Here is an 11,703-nt window from a genome sequence, read left to right on the forward strand (position 1 = left end):
AGAAAGATAAATTAATTTGCGACGTATATGCGCGACTCATCGAAAACGCGTTGAGGTACCTTATTCGTTTGTTTTCTATACGTTTGTGGATTTCAATCTATCAGTTTTGGGAAACGCAAGGGTTCAAAATGTCTTTAAACTGATGAAATAATAATTGACCATCGCAGCGATTAACTTATATGGCTTTCTTGAAGTGAAAACTCTCTTCAAAGCCATTTTGCGAAGGCTGTAATAAAATTTTAAACAGAATCTTTTCTAGAAGACAGCAGATGAAACCAAATATCGTTGCCAAAATGATACATAACCAAAATGTTTACTCTTTGGTTAGTTTTGGTTAAAAAATGAAATAATGGTATATTCTGCAACAAGTGCGGTAAACGGCATTTGACTTACGAGTGAGTGAGTTAAAAAAACCAGTGAGTTAAAAAGTTTACCGAACGTGTTGCATACTATACTTTTTCTACGACCGGAATCCAGAAGTTTTGTACAAAGTATTACAGTAGCCTGTAGAAGTTTCTTGGAAAGAGTGAGTATTTTCATTTTTTTAAATAGTGGCTTTCAGTGTTGTGAGAGCTAACGTCAAGTGCACCTAGAAAAAAGACAACCTCTGATTTATTTTCATTACATTTAAGACGATTCGAACGAAACCACTCTTCTGCATCAACAAATCAAGTATTGTTGTGTCATCTGCATATAAAGAATCTAGATGAGATCTTATATTCGCGGGTAAGTCGTTAATAAATAAAAAAGAATTGGACCCAGTATGTCGTTCAAAAACATCACCGTTAGGTAAAGTAACTATTTGTTGTCAGTTATTAAGGTTACTGATATCCGCGGTATTTTTCTTCAATTATAAAGTTTATTAGTGGTACAAAACTATCAATAAATATGAATAAAACATCAATTGCAACAACCAGAAAATACGAAACAATTTTCCGGATGAGAACGAGGTTAGAGTTACCGTCGCATTGCGTTAGCGGATCGAACGTTCAAGATGCGCCGTGTTCCGATTGGAAAAACAACCTTTAGGTTTTAACAAGCCCCCCTGGTGCATCCTAGTAATGAGACTTTCGATTAATATCCGTCGGTAAACAAGTTTTAAAATTGCCGGGGTCTTGGTCAGCCGGAAATTAATAAAACGTCCGATACGCGGCATCAAAGAATTTTCCGCGGGACCAGAAAATCGAGGGGGCGGGGGGAACTCGAACGACCCCGAGGCAGCGCATTTTCCAGGAAAAATCCTCTTTAAAATCCCGTTTAACCTCGTCCCTCACCGTCGCGTCTGCCCGTGTCGAAACGATGAGAGTACGATCCTGGCGGTCGCCGAAGAAAACCGCCGTTTTCTGGAATATTTTATTCGATCCATTAGACCCGTTGATGTGTCGGGTGTCTGGTTTCCGATGTTTTACGAAACGATCGGCCCCAAACCCCCGGTCCCTTTTTTTGCCGCACAGACGGGTTTGATTGAGCTCGCCGTAAAAACGACTGTCAAACTGGGGAAACGGCTCGTTAGGGGGAGCTGAGTTCGCGTCGTTAAAATCTATCGCCATTGGCAACGGGACAAACGACTTTGTTGCGATGGTAGCCCGGAGAAGTCGCATTTCAAAATATCCCCGTATGCGTTTAAGCGTTATTGTTTACTATTACGAGACGACGATGCATTTTTGCAATTCTCTCAGTAATATTTTGTAATGTCATGTAATATTATTGGCCCTGTATTTTTGCAATTCTTAGTAGTTCTATACAATGAAAAATACAATTTATTGTAACTAACCGTATTGAAGAACAATGTTGTATGTTTATTTTTATCAATCTTGTCTCTTGGATATTTTCCCAATTCCAGCGAAAGTTACATTTCTGTAATGCCTTAAATACATAATAATGGAAATGGTGTTTTTGAATTATACTGGTAATGTCTGTTCATAGATATAGGAAAGTGACCAATTGCTTTTGAATGGGATTATCCAGATTATTACCTAAAGTTTCGGAATTTAAATTCAGGTAACATTGTGGTCCGTAATAGAAAATAATTTTATACTTACCTGTGTTTCTTTGGTTTGGTCTACTACTTAGTCTAAGTTTATTAGAAAGAATAACTATTTTGCATGCTGGCTCTAAAGATGGTTGGATTCCAAATGTCTGTCTGCGAAAAATATTAAAGATTCTTCTATGGATTCCCATGAAGACACCACCGCTGATTTATTTGAAAGTTGGTTTAAAAACAAACTAGTTTCAAACATTTCCCCTAATAGCGTCATTGTAATGGACAATGCAAGTTATCACAGTAGACAGTTGACTAAAACCCCTTCCCCATGTGTTGCGCAAATTCTGTTACACATATAGAAAAAGCAGAACAGCCGTATATCCATATTGCAAATAATATAGAACAAATAATAATTTGAACAGGCGATGGTAGCGATAGTGATACTGATATATTATGTGAATATTTTAAATAATTTAAGTAGGTAATAAAAATAATTTGTAATTTTATTTTAGATTTAAACATAAATACATACATAAATAAATAAATCTTGTTTAGTATCTTTCCTAACAAAACCCCAAATGATTAAATTCTAAGCAAAATACGGACCTGTTCGGCCATATTTCATTCTTACAGCTTGCCCGGGTCTTTCCTTAATTCGTATCAGTTAGTCACTTTGTTATATCTATGAACAGACATCGATGGGCATATTGTGAGTGCGATATTTATAGACCAAAAGTGAACTAGAGCTCATTATTTTCAACTCTTAGAGCACCAAATAGAACATATAGAGGATTAACCCCTAAATATATCAGCGCTGGCAGCAAGACTGTGCCCTTCCTTAAAGGATTGTTTTCTTATGGGGACCCATAAAATGCCACGTGCACAGAAATTCTTGTAATAATGTCCTGGAACTGACTGACTGACTGACACCAAAGTTTTTGTAATTCCTGTGGGAACTAGCGTTTCTCCAATTCTTTAAGCAATATTTTGTGTTCCTTTATATTGACAACGATATTATTTAAAATTATCTTTAAACATGAAATTCTCGTAATTTTCGTAATATCTCTAAGGGAACGGGCGAGACATTAAATCACATCGTATATTCTTTTTCTTATATTTTTCCAACGTTGCTGCTTTCTGATTGGTGCATTCTTGCACAGTGTGGGGGAATTTTTTGCAATTCGCTCATCAAGCGTAATAAATATTTAAAGTCGCCGGGAAACTCGATCACGAGGCTGGCGAATTTAAAAAATGCAAATGCAGACGAAGGTAGGGGGTCGATTAAAATGTCGCAAGCGGTTTTTCCCGGAAACCCTTAGAACCAAAGTTAAATTGAAACGTAGACGGGCATCGGTATAAACTGTAATGGCGTTTGTTGTCGTACTATACAAAACGGCGTGTCCCGGAAAGAAAACGAACGCGACCGCGTCGAGGCACGCTTTTCCGGGACGCGAAAAACATTTTTCTGACCAAGTGCACCCGATTTCCCCCGCCTAATTTATTCGTCAAAGTCGGAACGCGCTTTTTGTGCTCCGTTTCGCGAATCGAGATTGGCTTTAATAAAACTCACAAAGGTCCGCCCGGAAACTTTGTAAATTACGTGGAAGTAAGTTGCAGTACGGACGAATTTCCCGCCGGTCCTAATTGGAAAATAAACCGTTGAAAATGCGAAACGCGCGGCCCGCACTACTTTGCTAATTGAAATTGTTGAGTTTTCGCACTCGAACGTCTGGAAAAGTCTGGAGTAATCGCAAAAATGTTATGGAACGATCAATGTAGGAAAGTTTCGATTCGTTCGGTTCATTTGGCAACGCGTTACGAAAATGTGACGATACTTAACGAAATTTACGGGCACTGCGAATATGCTTATTGAAATTTGCCGAGGGTACGCTTAAAATTTACCGTCAGATCGACAAAAATTTTATCAAAATCGTTATTGCGATGAATTGTTTCGATTCAATTGATATGATACACACTATCGTCAGATTGACAAAGAACGATAAAATTTATAAATACTGCAAAGCTTTTTTGCAATGCTTTTGTAAATTCACTCGATTTATTTGTCAATTATTATACATATGTGACGAAATTTGAAAAGATGTTTTTAGGATATACGATAAAATGTATAACAATTGCAAAAACGTTTTTGCAATGCTTTTTTTCAATTTACTCCAATCATTTCGCAACCATTACGAAAATGTGACAAAACTTTACGAAAATTGTAAACATTGCGGATGGATATAAAAATTTACCGTTAATATGCTTGAAAATACAAGGAAGATTGAACAAGTTGGATAAAATGTTAAGAACTGCAAAAGCGCTTTTGCAATACCTTTTCTCGATTTACTCGAATCATTTGACAACCATTACGAAAATGTGGCAAAACTTTACGAAATTTATAAAAATTTGCCGATAATTTGCTTTAAAATACAAGCAAATTGACCAAGTACGATAAAATATTACGAATTGCAAAAGCGCTTTTGCATTACAAAATTGTGACAAAATTTTACTAGATGTATACGCATTGCACGTGCTTATAAAAATTTGCCTCTAACGCGCTTTTGTAATGTTTTTTTTTTCGATTTACACGACTTATTCCGCAACCATCCCAAAAATGTCTCAAAACTTTACTAAATTTTGCCTATAATGCTTTAAAAGACAGACAGATTGATAAAGTACGATAAAATTTTAGGAATTGCAAAATCTTTTTGCAATACTTTTTTTCGATTTTCACGAAACTTCGGGTAAAATTCGTTTAAAGCTTTTAGCATTGCAAACAATTGCGTTTTAGCAATGCTCATTTGCGAATAATGAGCAAAATGGTTTTCTTTAGCTGTTAGATTGACACTTGTTGGTTTGGTGAAGTTCTCTTTGCAATAAACGCTGAAACATCGAACTTTGTCTTGAATTTCATCGAAACCTAGTACAAAGAGTCGACAAAAATGCTTCTTAAGGTTACTGTTCAACACGAAAAGTGAGATTTTCGATTGAATAGGTGACCAAAAAGCTAATTTCATCGAAATCTACTAGAATCTGTAGAGTTTTACTTATTTTTTATATTTCTTCGTATTGGGAGGTAACGCTTAAACACAAAAGTGAGGTTATATTGCAAAAACCGATTGCGAAAAATTCCAGTCGGTTCCCAGTAATGTGTCGGCGATATTTTTAAAACTGAAACTTAAAAGCACCCCAAAACGAGATTCTGAAAATAACGATGGTGTTGAGGAAGCTCTTCCGGAGTTCCAATAATCGCGAGAGTATTAGAATCAACTACGCTCCCTGGAACGGCATCCCAATTTAAAAATAGCCCGAGGTATTCGTCGCTGACGATAAAGGCCAATTTCAATTTTAAAAATTTAACGCGCAATTATTCGATTGGTCGTGTTCGCTTTGAGACCCTACCCCGAAATGTTTGTTTTCAAATAAAAACGCTTTTCTCTGCATTTTTCGAAATGTCGTCACTTTTTTATTTATGCGTTGAAAAAACTATGAAGTTTCACTATCAAAATTCCAAATTGCCGAGATTAGGAAACCGCGAGGTACGCTGGGCGAGTCTCGTGACGTCGCTTGCATTCATTTGCGTTTATAAACATCTAAATTACATGGATTTGTTTGCCAAAAAAATATCAGTTAATTTCTATTGAGGTTGGTGAGTTGTTTGCTTCATCGTCGCGTAACATCTCGATCCTCTTTTAGAAACTAGCCGAGTCTTCCGTTCGGTTGTTTACTGGCGCGTGGCGAAGACAGATAATATTTATTGGGGCGTTTTCGAACTCGGCAAGTGTCATCTAATGGAAAAATTGGTGCCAAATCGACGAGCATTGAATCAATATACGATATGGATCGAGAACGTTCCGTTTTACTTAAAGAAAGCTTTTGGAGGTTCGTCTTTTTTTCATTCACATCTATCGCCTGCTATTGTCAGGATCACTGGCCCAATCAACAACAAAAATTGAACTTCCTTGATGGCAAATACTAGACACGCGTTTTCATGAATTGCAAGATGAATTTTACATCTTTCGAGAATAGATCATCGAGTCACTTCGGTGCCAAAAAATCGCTATCGACTCGTCAACCAGCTGCGATCTATTTGCGCTCCTTCCTATACCGAGCGCGCTGTTTATTTTTCAAAAAGCGCAGAACGGTGTCGCAAACACCTGTGGACCGATCGTGTTTGTTTTGGTTTCGGATTTTTACAACGCTCAAAGTTGACCCGAAATCCTCCGAGTTAAATATGATTAAATAACTCCGTCTCCAGCGAAGTTATAATCCAGTCGAAATAGACAAAAATAAGTCAAAACTTAGGCATAGAGCTGAAAATTGGCAGACTTTAAATATACCATACGATTCGACCTTCAGGTCAAACGTAGTAAATCGAGATTTTTCCATTTTTCTCCATTTTCCATTTATCTTGTAAATTTCCCTCTACGATCTATGTTAATAAAGAAAATTTGATCAGACCATTTTCAAAGTGGAATAGGTTGTTTTCTTCTAAAGTTGTTCATTTTCTTCTTCTTGCAGAATCTCTGTTCGCTGCTCTAAGAAAAGGAATGCATCAATTGTCTTCATTCGATATGAGAGTAACTCTGCGCCTGACAATTAATGCCTAGCTACACTTGAACTTGATAATTCACACGATACAAATACAAAGCGTCACATCGACGATTGTTATTCAAACTTGAAAAGGTCGGAGTAGAGGGTAAGCTGCTAGAGTGGATAGCGGCATTCTTAACGCACCGGTCGTTCAGAGTTCGAATTGGTAACGCTTTTTTACTGCCACAAAATGTGCATAGTGGTGTTCCCCAGGGATCGGTGCTGGGACCAGTGCTATTCTTAGTGTATACCGTGGATTTGCTCTCCAGCATTATTTGAAAATCCTTCAACACAGAGAGACTTGAATACCATTTCCAAGTGGTGTTCAACTTGGCTACTGCCGCTGAATGCTCAAAAGTGCTCGGTCCTGCATGTTGGCAAGAACAATCCCGGTTAGAACTATTATATCAATGGAAACTATGTGTCAAGTGTCAAGTCTCAGACGGTGAGGGTAACTAATGATCTCGCGTGGTCTGTACATGTATCAAATATTGCAAAGAAAGCAAAATCCTAGTCCGCTTGCAGACTTTTTACCACTTACATTCGCCCCATCTGAAACCCATGGCTATTGCGTGACTGTGATGTTGCTACGCGCTGGCCACTTCAACTTAGACATACACCTTACGATGACCGTCTCGAAATACTTAATCTGCCAACATTAAGTCAGCGTCGGCTGCGAGGGGATCTTATTCAAATGTGTGTGTGTAACTATCAATGTGCATAATAGGGTCTCCTCTGGACTTCATTCTTTGTAATAATAATAATAATAATAAAAATGACATGCAGAAGCAGATGTTGGAGGTAGACAAGACAACTATACTGTTTAATTAAAAGTTCCATGTAGATTTTACAAACTTCAAATATCTATATTTATCTATGAAATCAATTTTTTTTGGAGCACCATACTTCTGCGCAATCAATTAAATCTTTTAACATTTTAAATACTGCTGTTTTGACTGCTTGACATTTTGGATATGCAGACAGACCTTGTAATGAATATATTGTTGATCGTACTTGAGTTTTCCCGGGTTTCAGAAAGTAAATAATTGTTTCAAGTTGAATCCGTGCAGTGAGTAGTATCAACAAATCACCATCTTCCCCAACAACTACAGTATAAACTGAATTATCTCGTTTACGTCCTTCAAAAATAGGCAAATATACGACTCGAAGAATGACGTAGCTAGCAGATGTTACTCAAGGTTACAGACAAAAGGAAATAGGGGCTGACAGTATAGTCGTTTATTTTTAAATACTCGTTCAATATATACAAGTTTTATACTGTAAGTATTCTTATTTTTATTTATATTGAATATTGATATGAATTTTCTAATAGTTGAAACCGCGATATCTCACGAATAGTGAGTCGTAAGAAATAAGGTGCATGGACAATTTTTGTAGAGCATGGATCTGTCGATATCATGAATATCATCCCTAAGCGTATTGTTTTTACTGCTTCATAATGATGATAATAGTAGAACCACTTGTATTGGTAAAAGCTGAACATTCCTGCGTCGTAACTATCAACGAATGTGGTGACATCTTCCGGCAGGACGTTGTGGTTTGGTTTTAGTATTTGGGGTACGATAAAAGAACAAACGTAGTAAATATTATAACTCATTTTAAATAAAAGCAAGGACTCATTACAATTTATACACCGTGATATAAAATTTTTATATCAATGCAGATACTTTCGAAAAATTCGGTTTCATCGATTTTCGAATGTAACAAGAGCATCGATCGCAAAAGGTTTTTTAAGATTTCGAGTTAGAATATGCCTTGAGCTATACAACCCGTTTAGACTGCCAATAGCACTTTGCATACAAGTCGAGATATGATAAGAAACCATAACCTCTACATATAAGAAGGAACCAATGCAGCTCTCCAGTTCATCTAGCAAGAATAGGAGTCAGGGAATCAAGGAATTGTGAATGTAGGGAAGTGGGACATCTTCACCATGTATTTTTTGTCAGTTAACTCCATTCTCTTTTACCATCATGTTGCTGAAGCTATCACTAGCTTTTTGTCATATTGTAATTTGTCTCTTTTAATTATGTATTATTATAATTAATTTTATTAAAAAGCATCCTCTCAGGTTTTTGGAAGTACGTCACCATTCACCGAGAAAATGGCCGAATGATCCTGGCAGTCTTCGCCAATAGCCGTAAAAAAAAAAACTCTACATATGTCAAAAACGGAAATGGCAAATGACTTGACGCAACCTAATCCCATTGGTCGCTTTTGACGTAAGCGAAGTCCTCTAAAGATTTTTGTGTATTCTGTCAATGCATTTGAACAATTAAAACAATTTAAACTAGTTAGTAGTGCGCTTATGTTTGTGTTAATTGTATTTCTGTAAAAAAAAAACTTGGACAAAATAGTGTTTTTAAGCTTTAACAAATACTTTAAAATTGTATGTGCTTGAGTGGCGAGAACTGAGAAAAACAGTATTTTTTGAACTCAAACAAAGACATAAAAGGTTTTGTGTTCGTGCTGCTTATTAGCGGCGTTATTAGTTAGGAGGTAAGCTCAAAATATTACACATAATAATATAGGTAAATAGGATGATACCTGCAGAAAAAAAATTAGACGGTATGGTAAAATTGTAAAATAAAGATTTAAGTATATGTAGTAATATGAATTTTTTATATTATATACCTACGAGGATACATATAAATACATATTATTATTTACCTAATATAGGTATTTCTAGTTTATAAGTATTTGTTGATTTTTGTATATTTAAAATGGTAGAATGCCGTAAAACACAAAGTTTTACAAGTAAATCGTTTTGTTTGCTAGTTTTATGTATTTATGTGTAACAATATGTAATTAATATATGTATTTCAAGATAATACGTATAAGCCAAACTTATATGTATATATAAGTTTTATCGTACCCCAAATACTAAAACCAAACCACAACGTCCTGCCGGAAGATGGCACCACATTCGTTGATAGTTACGACACAGGAATGTTCAGCTTTTACCAATACAAGTGGTTCAACTATTAACATCAATAGCAAGCAGTAAAAACAATACGCTTGGGGATTATATTCATGATATCGACAGATCCATGCTTCCACCGAAACCACCTTGCAATAAATTTGTGCTATTCGTAAGAAAAAAAAAATTACTTGATTTCAAACAAATCAGATCTATAAATAGTAACGACAAATAGAAATGAACTTAGATTTCAATGGCACCAGTCGACAATATGGAGAAACTCTTTTACAATTTCATTTTTCGTATATTTCTTTGTTAAGGGGTGTTGGTGTAAAAATCCAATCAAAATAAACATTGGACCTAGCCAAAAATTCGCATAGAGATAAAAACTGAAGACATGAACTGTCAAAAATCTCCTTCGATTCGACTAGTGCAAAAAAAAAATCAAGGTCAAACGTACGAAATTGAGGTTTTTTCTATTTTCCCCGAAAACGGTAAATTTTATCGTGAAAATAGGTCTTGTAGACCATAAGATTCTCTACAAAAATTGACCATGCACTTTACTTCTTACGTCTCACCGTTCGTGAGATATCGCGGTTCCAACTATTAGTATAGTATAGTATTATTTTTACCCTACCTAAGACACTACACTAGGCTACTTCCCAATATTTATTAAATAACGATTTAATGTTGACATTAAATGAAAATAACGAGTGGCAATCCTATTAAGTTTACGATTCTTGGACTTGTACGTATGGTAATCACAGCTCTAGACTTGTAGCTACAAGTTTATTTTGATTTCTAGGTTAAGTTATGCTTTAATATGGCCGGTTCGTTTCCTCCGTGTTAATTGTCGACGAAAACGATTTTTTAGCGGTTTCCAATTTTGGTTATAGTTCTAGCTCAATGTATTCGCCGGCTCGGATAAAAAATAAAGAAAAGGAGCTTGGACTCGGAGACGAGGCAATCAATTTAAAACGTCGACGGCCATTCAGACCTGATCCGATTGCGCGTCGTCGTCCAGAAAATAAGATTAATGATTAATAACCCCCTCAGTCGTATGATTGCGTGAAGGACTCGAAAAACAAGCCGCTCGAGCGTCCCCATTGTGCTCGCTACGGATATCGATTTTTATCGTCGCTAATTTTCCTCGACTCAGATCTTGTTTCGGTAATTTTCTCGGAATGTCGGCATAATTTTAGCCCTCGGCTAATAAACAGGGTCCCCCAGGGACGCGGAACCCCCCGCGACCGCCCCTCAGCAGCCGACGACGACGCCACCCCCCCCCTCCCCAACCCGTGGATACTCGCCTAACCCCAAGATCGCATCTTAATTTATCGGTTGTTCTTTATCAGCCAATATTTACGTAAGATGTACCCTCGAATTTAATAACGAGGTGTTTAGAAAAGATACTTGTATCGTACTTCAAGTATTGGAATTTTATTTAACTATTTTTAAACTTGAATTTGTAATGAAAATGTTACAGTTACACACTCCCTCAAATCACGTTCAATTATTCCAAACACTGTTGATCTTTGTGGTTATTTACTCTGATACTTTCTTATGGTCATAACAATACTTTTGTTGTCTTCAATATAACAATTATGCAGGAACTTTAAGGGCTGATTTTTTTTTTTATAGAAAGGGTAGATTGATATATAAGTTTTGGGTCAAATATGCAAATGCAAATACGACCGAAAAATAGTGATTTTATTTTTTACCCTTAAAACGAAAATAGAACAATAAAATATTACGGAACTACTATAACAACACAGTAGCTGCACTTTTTTTTTGTTTTATGTTTATTTTATTTCATGTTTTTAGAAACTTTTTCGTCTCTTCCAAATTATCCAAATAAAACAATTAGGCCTATAGGAATGCATAACAAAAAAAAAAACTTGCTGACCCTTAGCTATCGTTTCCCAAATTACCAAATAAATTGAGTTTTCTTGCAACAATGCCCGAACAAAAAACCGTTTTTTTATTTTTTGTTTTGTTTGGAAACTTTATTGTTTCTTCCAATTTTTACATAATATTTACCGTTTCCGAATAAAAAAAAATCAATGCGAATGCATAATGAAAAAAACCTTCTGTCCCTTAAATATTGTCCTCGTCCATCACGATCTCCTCCATAGCCGCCTCTAATTCCTTACGAGTCAAATACCTCGGAAATGTCATATTCTAC

At 36.1% G+C, this 11,703-nt stretch overlaps 1 protein-coding gene across 1 annotated transcript in view; it reads right to left on the reverse strand.

The window, feature by feature from the left end:
• LOC132707053 (prolactin-releasing peptide receptor-like) overlaps positions 1–11,703 on the reverse strand; it is an 82,024-nt gene that overhangs the window by 61,331 nt on the left and 8,990 nt on the right. The window lies entirely within an intron of this gene.

The sequence above is a fragment of the Cylas formicarius genome, unplaced genomic scaffold, assembly GCF_029955315.1.
Source record: "Cylas formicarius isolate icCylForm1 unplaced genomic scaffold, icCylForm1.1 PGA_scaffold_9__14_contigs__length_23061073, whole genome shotgun sequence".
NCBI lineage: Eukaryota > Metazoa > Arthropoda > Insecta > Coleoptera > Brentidae > Cylas > Cylas formicarius.